Below are 12114 nucleotides of genomic sequence, written 5' to 3'. Positions count from 1 at the left end.
TTAAGGTGTTAAGTGCTTGATTTGATTTGTAGCATCACATTTTTAAGTTTCCTTTTTGCTTGGCATTTTCCACCTGTTTTACTTGTCATTTCCCTTTTTTTTTTATAATTAAAAATGTACAATTTCACATGTGAGAGAATATTTTTAAAAAATATCTACAAATTGGTTCCAGCTGTGGGAGGGCCCATGCGGATTATGGATCAATGACAGGGCTGTTCTTCTGGTGGTCCCCACCACAAGACATGGTCGTCGTATCCGACTCGTGATGATCATTGTGGCCAGCAGCAATGACTCTTTCATCATCGAAGTCACATAACTGCACATTTTGCAGTGCTCTGTGCTCTGTTTTCCTGGAAAGTACGTTAAGTTGATTCATCCGCTCATTTTGTTAAATCCTTCGTTCTTCACAAAGTGATCTTTTGTTAAAGACAACGTTAAGCAATTTACAATCTGCGAATTCAGGTAAGTTCATTAATTACTTTTTCTTTTTATCTCTTGTTTACTTTTCGTTTATGTTATAAGTATGTCTCTCCTCTGCAAAAACAGGGTTGTTTCTTTCTTTTCTTTTTTTTAATAATAAGTTAATAGACGTTTCTACATTGGTTTCTCTGTGTAACCACGTAGAATACGTTGTGTTTTTTATCGACATAAAATCTTGACAAAATCATTTCCTTTGATGTTAGAAGCCCTCTCTCATTGACGTAAAAACTATGGTCTTGGATTGATTTTGAAAAAAAAGTAAGAGCTTGTTTATTTTCTTATTTTAAAAATATTTTTTTAATTTTTAAAAAATTAAAAGAAAACTTGTTTGGTAATTTGTTTTTAGGTAAGTCTTTATAAAAAAAATAAAAACCATAAATATTTTTGAAAAGCTAAAAAACCTACAAAATTTCTAGTTGTTTACTTGTTTTTATTTCTGTATTTCTTCTTTTTTGTTAGTTTAGGAAAATTGGGAAATCCTTTCTTTTACACAATGGCTTTTTCTCCATTTGAAGATTTGAGTTCTCATCAAAGTTTCACTCCTCTAGTCTCAATATGTTTATTTTAAAATGCAATTTTTTGAACAATTATCTAAGCATTTTTTGTTTAATGTTTCCAAACCTTGTTTTATAAAATTGTTTTGGGAAAAAAAAATAAAAAGCAGAAATAAACCGGCCCTAACATTTTGGCTTTTCAATGATAGTTACTTTCATTTATAGCCAAAATCAATTATAAACAAATCTATTTTCAAGGCGATAATTTTAAATCAATTTTATTCAAAATTGATTTTCTAACCTCTAATCCAACCTTACGTAAAAGTGTGTAAAGGTAAAACCTTCTTATCCAAACAACTGAATGAATTTTTTCATCGAATAAGTGATGGAATAAAATCAAAAGAATTTATTCTCATCAAAGTTATTATTCTTATCATTATTTACTTTATTTTTTATCTTCAAATTTTTCAAAGAAAAATAAAAAGTAGAAGGACGTAACGTTTCAACATGTCATATTGTCATTTATCTCTATATATTCTTAACATCCTCACCCCATTATTAGATCGATCATCTATTGTCAAAATTTAGTTGTAAATCTCATACTTGATGTCACTCCAATTGCCTTGCATTACTAATGAGTTTATCTTTTTATTTTGCAGTTTGTTCGTATTTACGTTCTTCATAGTAGCTTTTGGTTGTTTGATCGCATTGCGCATCTAAAAATTTTAAAAAAAAAAAGGACAAAAAAAAAACACTTCTCTGTCCCGCGTCCAAGGCATCATCGAACGGCTTTGAAATCTCCAGAGGAGAAAAGGTGAGTATATCTTTGACGGTTTCCATTTTACTGTTAACTGTTAATGTCCCCATTTGTTATTTGCTATATTTTTTATTTAATATGCATTTTTTATTAGCTTGTCCGTGACCCTACCAATTATGAGAGCTAAAATATATAAATTCAAGTATGAATGAAATCCCAAAAATTTTATTTTACTTTATTAATGATCACATGAATAAGACAACAAAATACTAGCAAATTAATAGTGAGAGCTTGTCCATTGACTTGATTGTGATGGTGATACTGAGCATTGACTTGATTCGTAAATATGCTGCAGGCCAATTTTAAATTGGATGTAACTTAGTGATAACGCACTCGCCAATTTCTTAAGATTTATACATTGGACCCTTCAAAATAAAGAAAAGTTCATAGAAAATAGCGAGCGATATTGATTAAATGTAGTATGATCATTAGATGTCTTCAACAAATGATCTCTGTAATCTGTTTACCAATTTTCCGATTGGTTTGTTTTTTCTTTTCCTTTTTACTTTCATATAATAATATAAACAAAAGTCATGTATCTTAATTATATATCATGTTTCATTTTAGTCATGTAAATTTATATCATTTATTTTTTATCCTTAAAAAAATAGTCAAAGGTTTTCCTCTTTCTTGGCAGACTCTAATTTAAACAGTATTTATGTAAATTTTAAGGTCAATTCAATAATGAAATTAAGCTTCATCAACCTACAGAACCTAGATTAACTATATATAGATAACGACTTGTATAACAGCCTAGAAAGTTTAAATGTATTTTTTTTTTTACCTCTGCATAATGGATCTGTTTTTTTTATACATTGTGATCATTGACTTTAATATTTCAAAAAAGACTGCAAAGTAAAAACTAATTAATAATTAATAAATATCATAAAGCTAAGCAAGTTGGAGTTTTCTTTTTTTTTTCCTGTAAATTATGTTTGATTAATTGAATGCATATCTAATTTTTGTTAAGTTATAGTGTTACAGTAGACAAATAAAGAGGCTCTTAACTGTGATGATATCATGTTCATTTTAGATGACGAGCATTGGAGAAAGTGCTGCGACAAGTATTTTCCAGAGATCAATGGATAAAACCATCAAGGAGGCTAGGTATTTTCTTGATTTTGATTATCACGTTCATAACTTTGTGATAGAAAACAACAGTTTGGCTGCAAAGCAGAAAAAAGTACTAAAAGATATTGAAGATGCCCAACGAAATGAGAACCAAATTGAAGATGAAGTTCAAAATTGGATCGAGGAAGCTGATAATCTAATTCAAAAGAACACTAAAATCAAGCAAACATGGTCTTATGGTTGGTGTCCTTATTGGAAATACCAGCAAGGGAAGAGTTTGGCAAAGAGGACGGTAATCATTAAAGAACACATCCAAAGATATAACTTTGAAAGAGTGGCTCGTCCAGGTGAACTTCCAGGTATGAAGTACCACGCTTCAAAAGACTACATTGACTTTGAGAGTAGAAAGTCAAAATTCAAGCAACTTGTGGAAGCATTGGGAGGTGGAAATCATCACATGATTGGATTGCAAGGAATGGGGGGAACGGGCAAAACCACATTGGCAACACAAGTGGGCAAACAAGTTGAAGAATCCAAAGTGTTTGAGAAAGTCATCTTTGTTGTTGTGTCCAACCCTCCGGATGTTAACAAGATTCGAGGTGAAATTGCAAGGCAATTAGGTTTGCATTTAGAGGATAGAGTTCAAGAAGATCACTCCAAGCTTTTGTGGTCTAGAATTTCTAAAAATGAAAGAAAATCACTTATAATATTAGATGATGTCTGGGAGAAGCTAGATCTTACAGTCATTGGGATTCCATCTGGACTTGATCAAAAGAACTGCTATGTTTTGATAACCACTCGCTATTTAAGCGTTTGTCGAGAAATGAGATGCCAACCAATAGTTCAACTACAAATATTGGACAAAGAGGATGCATTGCATCTTTTTTTGTTTCATGCTACAAGTGATGATGATGGTTCTTTAAGTAATGATGTGAAGGGTCTTGCGCAAGCTTTTGTGAAGGAGAGTGGGCGATTACCAGTTGCGATCATAGCACTAGCTAGTACATTAAGAAATTGGCCCATTGCTGAATGGAATGCAGCTTTGACAACCTTAAAAAATTCTAAGCCATTTGTTGATATTGATAAAGATTTGGTGACTGTTTATAAATGCTTGAAATTAAGTTATGATAATTTAAATGATGAGAAGGCCCGAAGGCTTTTTTTGGTGTGTTCTATTTTTCCAGAGGACTATGAAATTCCTATAAATCTTATTTTTAGACTTGGTATAGGAATTTTTGGGGAATTTGAAGAATATTGTGCAGCAAGAAGCCAAGCACTTGGAGTGAAAAATAAACTCATAGCTTCTTCTTTGCTGCTGAAAGTTGAAAAGAAAGAATGTATAAAAATGCATGACTTGATTCGTGAAGTGGCCCATTGGATAGCAAAGGAAGATATTCAAGTGATCATGGATTCAAGAATGACTTTAAAAGCAAACAAGCGATATGCGTTTTGGAGTGCTTATGATTTTCCTGAGAAGTTCGATAATACAGAACTTGAGATTCTCTTTCTTTGGATAAGTGGAAGTGATTTGGTGAAAGACTCAAATGCATTCTTTGCACGAATGTCAAGGCTTAAAATCCTGTTTTTACTCAGTGAACACAGTAGAAAGGCTCCCACTCCATCATTGTCGCAGTCACTTCTTTCATTAAAGAATATTCACACTCTTATTTTGGATGGTTGGGAACTAGGTGACATTTCAGTTTTGAAGAGTCTACAAAGTCTTGTCACACTTGAGTTAAAAAATTGTCTAATTATTGAATTGCCCAAAGACATTAAGGAACTAGAGAAGTTGAGATGGTTGGGGCTGAGGAAGTGTGAGATTCAAAAGAACAATCCTTTTCAAGTGATTGAAAGATGCTCACAATTGGAAGAATTGTATTTTGTTGAGAATGACAATGTCAAAGATTGGAAGCCAGAGGATGACAAAGAAATTGAAGATGAAATTGCCCCTGATATATCTCTTTCTACATTGCAGGTTTTTTTTATTGCTTGTGATGGCTTGAAAAGTTTTACTACTAATGATGATAATGGCTTATCAAAATGCTTCAATTCAGAACATATGAAACATTTAATATCAGAAGCCATGTTTAAGTACCTTGTGGGAAGAGCAGAAGTTCTTGAGCTGGGAAATTTAGGACAAACAGGATGGAAAAGTCTTGTCCCTGACATTATTCCTATGGAAGATGAAGGCATGGATAATTTAATCAAGCTCTACTTGTATGAATGGGTTGACATAGAGTGCCTTATTGATAGTAGTAAGTGTCACTGTTGTAACATGACAATCTTCTCAAACTTGATTGAGTTGCATCTATATAGTGTGGATGTGAAAGAATTATGTGGGGGTGCTATGCCTTCAGGCTTTCTTGAGAAGTTACAGATTTTAAAGCTAGAGGGTTGTAGGAAACTGCAAAACATATTCTTAGATGAGACTCTCAAACTACCTCATTTGAAGGTGTTGAAATTGAAAGATTGCCCAATGTTCCAACCATCAATTTTCAAACCCTCTATTGCTCAAAGTCTTGGGCGATTGGAAGAATTAGTAGTTGAACATTTTGCAGAATTGAAAAGTTTAATTGCAGATAAGAGGTCGGAAGAAGAAATGAGGGTTGTTGATGATCAAAAAAGTGATGGCTTATTGTTTCCGGCATTAGAGTCTCTTGAAATTCAAGAATGTGGCAAATTAGAAAAGGTATCTTCATTCCTTCTAGCTGGAGACCTTCCCAATTTGAAATATCTAGATATATACGACTGTGCAAAGCTAGAATACATATTCGGTGAATATAGAGGCCAAGTTGTGCAACAGGAAATCAAAATGCTCCCTTCACTAGCAGGAGTGATACTTTTTAGAGTACCAAGTTTCATTAACATATTTCAAAAATGCAAGAGATATGTGCCAAGGCCACCTCAAGTTTTGAAAGAAGATTCAAAGGAGAGACCTAAGAACTTTAAGATGAGTTCTTTCTCGTGGGCTCATGGGTTCTGTTTTTTGGGCCCAACTACAGATGCTAATAGTGGAGTTTCCAATGCCACACTGCTAAATGACCCCACAATCTCACGGGTACGCTACTTTAGTCTTGCTCTTTTTGTCCAAAGGTGTTATTCTATTAATTTTTTTTTTGGCCAGAATTCTATTAATTAAACTTCCGTTTTAGCATATCGTATATGAACGGTTTATATTCTCTCTTTTTTTCCCCTTTTAGTTACATATATTTTCATGTTTTTGTGTTATTATAATTTTATGTATGGTTTCCTTAGTGTTTAGTTTTGATAAAGTGCACCTTTACAGTAATTTAATCAATATTTTTTTGACCAGCATAATTTAATCTATATTGTCTTTATCACAAAATTTAATTAATATTTAACATTAATTTTTCTTAAAAAAGTAGTCTCTATTTAACTCCTTGGATGTTGTGGGGCTACCTGCGTCCTTTCTGAATGGCGGAAAAGAAATTCCGCTTGTTTAAATTAGTTTTCTTTTGATATTTAAAATGCTCATAGTCTCAACTTAATATTCATTATTTTGGACTATTTATATTTGTTTGATGCATATTGATATACCAACATTTCATATTCTCGATTTAAAATTTGAGATCTATTTTTGTATCTCAGAAATTTCAATAAACTGACGTGATATTTTAATTACACTAAATTTAATGTCAATTTGTCTAACATTAATCTTTTTATTGCAGTAAAAATTAAAGACAAAGGTAAAATACTCGCACGCACGCACGAATAGTGATAATACGTAGCATATGATTAACATGACCAGGAATTTTGGTTAATTCAATGTTTTTTTATTTTTTTATTTTTTATTTTTCTATTATTTGACTAGTATCAGGGGCATGGAAGTTATTAGTTGAATACCTTATAAATCACATTTTATTTTTTAAGGCATGTCGATCTAATAACACAGGGGAGATGTGGTAATATAACTATTGCCAATTTATTGGTTTTATTGAAAGTGTGACATGGCACTTCTAATGTGACGACGAAGTAAGTGAATCTGATCTTTAGAGAAACTGTGAGAGAGAAAAAATGACAAGTCATGTTTGTTTTACTTGTTTGTTCTTTTCGTTTAATTTATATGAGAGTCATGATAGGCCATATTTATAGTCTTTTTTTCTTTATATATTTTTAATTTTTTATGTTGTTATAATTTTATGCATCGGTTCATCAGTATTAAGTTTTGATAAAAACGGTCATTTAAATAATATTTTCTTTATAAAAATTTAATTAATAATTAATATTAATTTTTCTCAAAAAATTAGTCTATATTTAAGTACAGATTTTGACCCAATTAATGTTTTTTTTTTTAGGTTTGTGTACATGACAGAAAGCTCTTGGAAAAAAAATAAAATTATTTCTAGTGAAGTAAATTTAAGAATCTTGAAAGAATACAAATCAAATGTAAAATCGGATACCACAAGCGATTAAAAAAGAAAGGAATTCTTCTATGCATTAAATTGAAAAAAGTAATTTTATGTTTTGTAATTACTCAATTTTTCTACAGCTGTAATATTTATCAATAAAATAAGTCTTCATCAGAATTCATACAGCAGTTATATTAATTATTTTCTTAAGTGCACTAAATTAAGGAATATATATGCTATCAAAACACAAACACGCACGGCTTTCGTCTTGGGTTGGAACTACACACACTCGATTTTTTTATTTCAGTAAAAATTAAAGAGAAAAATAAAAATTCACACGCACACGTGAATAGTGATAACATGCATGTCATTAACATGAGTAGGGATCTTGGTTCTGCACACACTCGATTTTTATTTTTATTTTATTTTCTATTATTTGACTAGTAGTGTGGGCATGATGTTACCAGTTGAATGCGTTAAAAATCAGAGTCCTATGATACATGATGCTTGACAAACTTCTTTATATTTCATGTATTTTCTGATACATTAATTCTTTTTCGGTTCATCTATGTTTATAATGGCATTGTTATTGAGATATATGATCATATGATAGAAAGTAATTAGTTATATAACTAGGTTGAATCTAAGAGAAGTGATTGGTTATAGGAATCACATGTATTGAGTGAAAGGATTGAAACATTTGATTCAGCTGAATGTCTTATGAGACAACCATTGAGCCTACAAAATATAAGGCAGATGAGGCTTCGTGGATGTTCAAAATTAAAGTCACTACTCAGTGTATCCATTGCCACAACCATCATGTTGGAGGAGCTGTATGTTGAGGATTGTGAAGAATTGAAGCACATTATAACAAATGAGGCAGAGGATGATAATGTCCATCTCAACTGCACCCCCATCTTCCCAAAACTACAGAGCCTCAATGTTGAGAATTGCAATAAATTGGAATTTATATTTCCATCCACTCTTTCCGGAGGTCTTCAAAAATTAAAATCTATAGTTATTTGGAGAGCTCAGAGCTGAAATATCTTTTTACGGTGATGATGAAAAATGACATGAAAATAATGAGCCTCACATTCATCTTCCAGCATTGGAATCACTAGAGCTCTTTGGAGTACCAAACATGATGAGCATTGGTATCAAGAAACATCAATCGGAATGCCCATCTCTACAGATTGTGGAAGCACCAAAGGTACGTACCTATTTTTAATTTATTATTTAATCAGGTCTCAATCTTGCTCTGTTTTCTTGCATGAAAACATTTTTTTTCCCATTTACTCTCTTTTAAAATTTTAACTTTAAACTTTTATGTATAACTATTATGGGTCATCCGGCTTTCAGTTTATGTCAAAATGCAATTTATCAATATTTTTATGTATCTTGTATAAGGATTATTTTATACTCGTAGAAGACAAACAGGTATGACTTCCATCTCGGTTGTATATAGTAATTCTGTTCATTTTCAATTAGTTTGTTTTTGAATTGTTTTAGCTGGTACCTAACGGGAATCGAACTAAAACAATTTGATCTTTAAAATGCTCACACTCCTAATTTAATATTCATTATTTTGGAATAGTTGTATTTGTTTGATGTCTTCTTTTATGCCCCAAAATTACGGATGAACTGAGGCAGGGGAACCTCCTCTGCTCTTCTTTCAACTTTGTCATTATTATATAAAAACTAACGTCTTCTTAAATATTATTATAATCTTACTTAAAAAATACCTAAAGAAATTTAAACTATTAAATTTGATTTGAATAGTTCATAACTGTAGCAAAAAAAGTGGGAAAAATTATGCTTTATAACCATAGTTTACAAATTACAACTGAAAAATGATAAGATTAAATTTTGACAGTCTTAACTTATTTATATATTTTTATACAAAATTGTAATAATATTTTTATAAAATGTTAAATCTATACCAATTTCTTAATTTTATACTCACGTAATTACTTGATTTTCCTACAACTCTAGTATTGATTAATAAGATAAGCCTGTGGATTACATATATTATCAGATATTATTTATTGTGGGGTTATATGTACCCTAACCGTTTTTGAATGGTCAAAAAGAAATTCTCTTGGTTTAAAATTTGATGTCTATTTTGTACCTCAGAGTTTTAGATAAAGTGAAGTAATATATTAATTATTACACTAAATTTAATATCAACTTCTCTAACTCTGATCTTTTTATTTCAGTTTAAATCAAAGTGCAGTTTATCAATATTTTTATTTTGTATAAAAATTATATGTAATAAATTACATATTGCTAACAAAATATTTAAACATTCTCAAAACAATGAAGACTTTCATATAATTTTCCTATAGAAACATGTACAATTAATTATGTCAAAGTGATTCGGCTTTTACTTCTATAAAGATTTCAAATTTGAATTTAAAATATTTCCCAAAAAAAATATAGTGTGTTTGTGTTTTGCGGGTGAATGTGTATGTATTTCATAAGCAAATGGATCAAAATAGAGAACATTATTTTAAATTTTGAATTGCCATTTTTGTGAAAACGTGTTGTAGGAAATTAAGAAGCACATGGAAGATGTGAGAAGTGAGGGAGCAAAGGAATCTGAAATACAAGAGATTGTTAATGTTGAAATACCACTACTCACTCCAAGTGTGGGCTTTCAACATGTTCTCAACTTCCACAATCTAAAAGAAATAACGATCTCGGGAAACCAGAAGTTGAAGATTTTGTTCTCTGTCTCTGCTTACAGAAAGCTATCACAGTTGTCTCAATTACAAGTATGGAATTGTGAGGAATTAGTTAATGTGGTTGAAGATGATTCTAATAATCATCATCATGACATGAACTATAGCTCCATTTTCCCAAAACTGGAGCATCTAAGAATCAACAATTGCAACAAGCTGGAGTTTATATTTCCTCTGTCTCTTTTTGGTACTCTTCAAAAATTAAAATCTTTGAGTATCTGGACAGCTGCTGAGTTGAAATACATTTTTGGGAAATATGATGATGGAGATCATTCATCAAATGCAATTGATCTCCCCGCTTTGGAAACACTATCACTTGGAGATGTACCAAAGTTAATCAACAATATTGGTGCGAAAAAATATCATCTCAGCTTTCCGCATCTACAAAGCATTGTTTTGGGGGGTCTTCAAGAGTTCAACGGAAGATCTTTTCCAGATTTGGTGGCTTATTTACAAGGAATACAATTGAATGTGAAAGCTCCAAAGGTAACACATTTGACTTCTTGTCCTGTGATCTGCATGTTGCTCTGTTTATTTGGATTGCTTAGCATTTAAACTTGAACATCAAGAATATATTTTCATGCTTACAAAATTTTCATGTCAAGACATTTCATACATAAAAATTTGTAATTTATTTTTCATTTATAAACATTTGCTTTTCATCAATATATATATGCGCGCATGCGCGCCTTTACTCAAAATCTTGCAGGAGATGTTAACTTAAAAAAAACAATGACCTTAAAAATTTAGATATTTCTGCTAAATAGCTTGAAAGATAACTGGTCCATATATATTACTTTGTTTATTTTACCTTTTCTTCTTTGAAATTTTCTTCTCATCACAACGGGATCACTTAGCATTTAAACTCGAACACCAAGAACACGTTTTTCATGCATGAAAACTTTTCATGTCAAGACATGAAATTACTCAATTTTTTTTGGCCAAAAAAATTACTGAATTTTCATTCATAGAAATTAACAATTTAGTTTTAATTTAGAAAAAAATTGCTTTTTTTTTCATCAGACTCTTACACGAGGTGTTATTTTTTTCATCAGATTTTTACACAAGATGTTAACTGAAAAAAGCAATGACCTTAAAATTTTAAAAAATTTCTAACAGTTTGGAAGAAACCTGCACCATATATAAGTTTATCTATAGAAGAAATTAACTATGGATTAATTAGCTTCTCATGTACATATACATTTTATGATTTCAAGTCGATATAATTAGGTATAATCAATATGTTGGTGTCTTTAACTTGTAAGCATTCCAAGCATCGATAGATAAAGTTTCTCCTTATATAACTCAATGCATATTGAGACATCTATACATTAATAATAGTATTGGGATTTTTCACAATTTGTGAATGTGGTAATTTGAATTCATGCTGAAATTTTGAATTGATTTATTTTTACTAGGACTTGAGGAAAATTATCAAGGATATGCAGAAGCTGACAACTCTTGACGTAAGAGACTCCAAAATAGAAGAGGTTCTTAATTTGGAAGGAGTGGAAACTGAAGGTCCATTCATGACATTAAGTATTGAAACGATGTGGTTGGAAAATCTAAGTGAGTTAAGGCATATATTCAGGGGTCCCAAATATATTTTGAGCCTCTCCAATCTTTGCAGACTAAACATCATAGCATGTAAAAAGCTAACAGCAATATTCTGTGTCTCAATAGTGAAAAACCTCCCAAAATTATCCTATTTAAGTATACAAGAATGTGACGAATTAGTTGACATCATTGAAGAGAGTGATGGGGATCATTCGCATCAACTTTATTTCCCAAAGTTAGAGGAAATTGACATCAGGTGTTGCAATAGCTTGAAATTCCTCTTCTCTATCTCAACATGTGGGATGTTTCCAAAGTTGAAGGTGTTGAAAATAGAAGAAGCCTCTGAGCTTGAGCAAATATTTATGTGCAAACAAGATAATATGCAGAAGATGGCAAGAATGGGAGAATTTTTTCCCAAACTGTCAAATGTAACACTTAGAAAACTTCCAAGGCTTATTTCTATTTGTAAGGGGATTGATTTTAAGGATCTGCAACATTGCAAAGTGGAAGATTTTCAAAAATATCCAGGTATAAATTCGAGAAAATTTTTTTAATAATTGCCAGCTATTTTTATGAATGCTAAT

The 12114-nt window shown here is 31.1% G+C and overlaps 1 long non-coding RNA gene across 1 annotated transcript; it reads left to right on the top strand.

Moving 5' to 3' along the window:
• The first annotated feature begins 397 nt into the window (after positions 1 to 397).
• Positions 398 to 1697, top strand: LOC114744234 (uncharacterized). Its single transcript, XR_003740079.1, has 2 exons — positions 398 to 462; positions 1634 to 1697. It is a non-coding gene; the product is annotated as an uncharacterized LOC114744234 (long non-coding RNA).
• Positions 1698 to 12114: the final 10417 nt, after the last annotated feature.

Source organism: Neltuma alba, unplaced genomic scaffold, assembly GCF_004799145.2.
Source record: "Neltuma alba isolate B1F8T4 unplaced genomic scaffold, ASM479914v2 tig00000105_pilon, whole genome shotgun sequence".
NCBI lineage: Eukaryota > Viridiplantae > Streptophyta > Magnoliopsida > Fabales > Fabaceae > Neltuma > Neltuma alba.
This window is presented reverse-complemented; position numbering and strand designations above follow the sequence as displayed.